General features: G+C 46.2%; 1 pseudogene; it reads left to right on the forward strand.

Annotated features, from left to right (window-relative positions):
• The first annotated feature begins 2,276 nt into the window (after positions 1-2,276).
• The window catches only part of LOC102860607, a 1,681-nt pseudogene continuing 451 nt past the window's right edge, over positions 2,277-3,506 (forward strand).

A 3,506-nucleotide genomic window follows, 5' to 3' on the forward strand; every position in this document is an offset into this window, starting at 1 on the left:
CTCATTTTATTCTCTAAAACCTTGGATGAGTAATTTTTCTTCTCTTAAGCTTTTATTTGCACTATCAACATAATTTGATCTTCCTTGCATTTTTTCATGGGGATGTCTGCTGGCATGCCACCAAGTTGTTGCTTTTATTTTGTACTGTTGTGCTGGGACCAACCCATGGCTGACCCTCTAGTAGGTTTTCAGAGGCAGTTAATCTCAAGAGAGGAGATGGCCCATCTTTTTCCCATGTAGAAGCTGCTGGATTTGAACCACGTGCCTTCAGAATTGCTTCTTACCACCAAGGTTCCTTTGCCACCAGGTAGGTCACTCAATAAATAAAAAGTTCTTCTCATCTGTACTAAGATGTCTAAATGAAAAGGTGCATCATCTGAACTAAGTTGTAGTAGAATTCTCACTTTCCATGTCATAGACCAGTTCCTGGCCAATGCACCTCATTGTTTTCATTGATCAGTGGAGTTTTAGATGTTACTGTGATGCTGAAAATGTTTCAGAGAACTTACAGACTGGGGAGATAGACCTACTGATCTCCTGAAAACCATCCACTGAAGGACCTGTGACTGGCAAAGCTTCAAGCTTGTTGTGCATGGAGTCCCATGTCAAGGGTGGAATCTACAGAAGCTTACAAGAATACATTTTCTAAGCCAATTATTTTACTGTCAATAGACTACTCTCATCAAGGACAGAAAACACACTCAAGCTCACACAAGAAAGAGTAAATCTATGTCTACTGACCCCTACCTACCTCTTCTTCCCTTCAACTTCTTTACTCTTCAAATCATAATCAGTGCTGGTCCAACAACTTACAATAGGAAAGGAATACAAAAATATTCCTTAACTATATTGCATCCCACTCCTCTAAAATTTCCAGGCTAATTTCATGGATTTAATTAGATTGGCATGGGCACGATTTGTCTTAATATGTGAATGCATTCATTAGGTTCTAAGGCACAACCCCAAGCAGGAGACAGAATGTGACAAACTACAGAAATAACAAGGCTCCAAAGGGCCCAGAGAGTGCACCTGCAGCGGTCCCACCTGGGGCTCTGATTTCATTAGCCTCATAAACCAAGGCAAGGTCAGGCTTAGTCAGACTTCGATTAAGAGGCCCCCAAGGAGAGCCCAGGTGCAAAAGGAGCTAGCATCAAATGCAGAGAAAGATACATGAGAACTTCTTTTTCCTGTCCTGAAGCGGGGCTTGTCGGGACAGCTAAATGATGAGGTTAGTAATTAGGTGCAAGGAGCTGTCAAATTGGGCAGTGGTCCAACGGCCAGAAAATCTGGGTTAGATTTGTCTTCAGCCTTTGTTGAAAGTAGGCTTTAGGAAAGGTTTTCATAAATGAGCAAGCCCCACCATACAAGTTTGTTCAGGTGTAGCTGGTCCTCTTAGAGGCTAAGACGAGTAAAAATTCTATTTCTTTATTTGCTGGTAAGCGGCTGGTGTTCTAGGAGCTGGTGCCAGCTGGAGGATGCTGTAGCCAAGATTCTTGAGTTTGGGGAATGGCTTGTGAAACTAGGATCCCGATTAGATTCAGTTCCTGTCTTTTAATCTTTTCTTTTTCCTAGCTGACCATGCAAAATGATCCCTGTCTGTGGAGTACCTCTTCCACTACTGCTTTACAAAATGTCCTGAACTAGATTTGCAGCATAAATGGCACAGAAGAGATAGTGTGATGTTCTCAAAAGGTCCTTGGTGGAAGATAGTTTTGGATCCTTCTTTAAAGACCATGTGTGGATGTAGCCATGGCTGAATGATGGCTGAATGTTTGGTGACATTTAAGTTATCTAAGAAAAGATGATGAAGTTTTGTCTCTCATACATTAGGCAGGTTGCTAGGAGAAGTTTATTCTTTGGAAGGAGACATCATACTTGGAAATGCAGAAAAAGAGGAAGACTTTCAATAAGATGGATTGACAGGGTGATACAGCAATGAGCTCAAGCGTGTCAGAGATGTTGAGGATGGCACAGCATAGGACACCATTCATAGGGTCACAAGCGTCATATTCAGCCTGATGGCACTTAAAGACAACAACAGCAATAACAATTTACCCTGGGGCCGACTCTGACTCATGACACTGTGTGTCAAGGGAGAGCTGGATTCCACGTGCTTTTCAATGGTTGATTTTTCACTAGCTCATTTTCAGGTATTTCTTTCAAGGTTCTTATTAATAGATTTGAACTAATAACATTGTGCTTGGGCAGAGCAGCTGCGCGTCCTACATACGCTCCTGCAGCAGCATCGGAGCGCGAGCCGAGCCACGTGGAGAACCACAGAAGCCATGTCGAAGCAACACAGTGAAGTGGGCTCTGCCTTCATTCAGACCCAGCAGCTGCACGCAGCCATGGCTGACACGTTCCTGGAGCACATGTGCCGCCTGGATATCGACTCTGCACCCATTACAGCCCGGAACACTGGCATCATCTGTACCACTGGCCCAGCTTCCCGGTCAGTGGAATGTTGAAGGAAATGATTAAGTCTGGAATGAATGTGGCTCGTATGAACTTCTCTCACGGAAGTCATGAGTATCATGCAGAGACCATCAAGAATGTACGCACAGCTACAGAAAGCTTTGCTTCTGACCCCATTCTCTACCGGCCAGTGGCTGTGGCCCTGGACACTAAGGGACCTGAGATTCGAACTGGGCTCATCAAAGTCAGCGGCACCGCCGAGGTGGAGCTGAAGAAGGGAGCCACCCTCAAGATCACTCTGGATAATGCGTACATGGACATTTGTGATGAAAATGTCCTGTGGCTGGACTACAAGAACATTTGCAAAGTGGTGGAAGTGGGTAGCAAGATCTATGTGGATGATGGACTTATTTCTCTGCAGGTGAAAGAGAAAGGGGCTGACTTCCTAGTGACCGAGGTGGAAAATGGTGGTTCACTGGGCAGCAAGAAGGGCGTGAACCTCCCTGGCGCTGCTGTGGATCTGCCTGCAGTGTCAGAAAAGGACATCCAGGATCTGAAGTTTGGGGTAGAGCAGGACGTGGATATGGTGTTTGCATCTTTCATTCGAAAAGCAGCCGAGGTCCATGAAGTCAGGAAGGTCCTGGGAGAGAAAGGCAAGAACATCAAGATTATCAGCAAGATCGAGAATCATGAGGGAGTTAGAAGGTTTGATGAGATTCTAGAGGCCAGTGATGGAATCATGGTGGCTCGTGGTGATCTGGGCATTGAGATTCCCACAGAGAAGGTCTTCCTGGCTCAGAAGATGATGATTGGGCGATGCAACCAAGCTAGGAAACCTGTCATCTGTGCCACGCAGATGCTGGAGAGCATGATTAAGAAGCCCCGCCCGACCCGCGCCTAGGGCAGTGATGTGGCCATTGCGGTTCTGGATGGTGCTGACTGCATCATGCTGTCTGGTGAGACGGCCAAAGGCGACTACCCGCTGGAGGCTGTGCGCATGCAGCACCTGATTGCCCGTGAGGCAGAGGCTGCCATCTACCACTTGCAATTGTTTGAGGAGCTCCGCCGTCTGGCGCCCTTTACCAGCGACC

This window comes from Elephantulus edwardii, unplaced genomic scaffold, assembly GCF_000299155.1.
Source record: "Elephantulus edwardii isolate Elephantulus edwardi_28Jun2011 unplaced genomic scaffold, EleEdw1.0 scaffold00041, whole genome shotgun sequence".
NCBI classification, from domain to species: domain Eukaryota; kingdom Metazoa; phylum Chordata; class Mammalia; order Macroscelidea; family Macroscelididae; genus Elephantulus; species Elephantulus edwardii.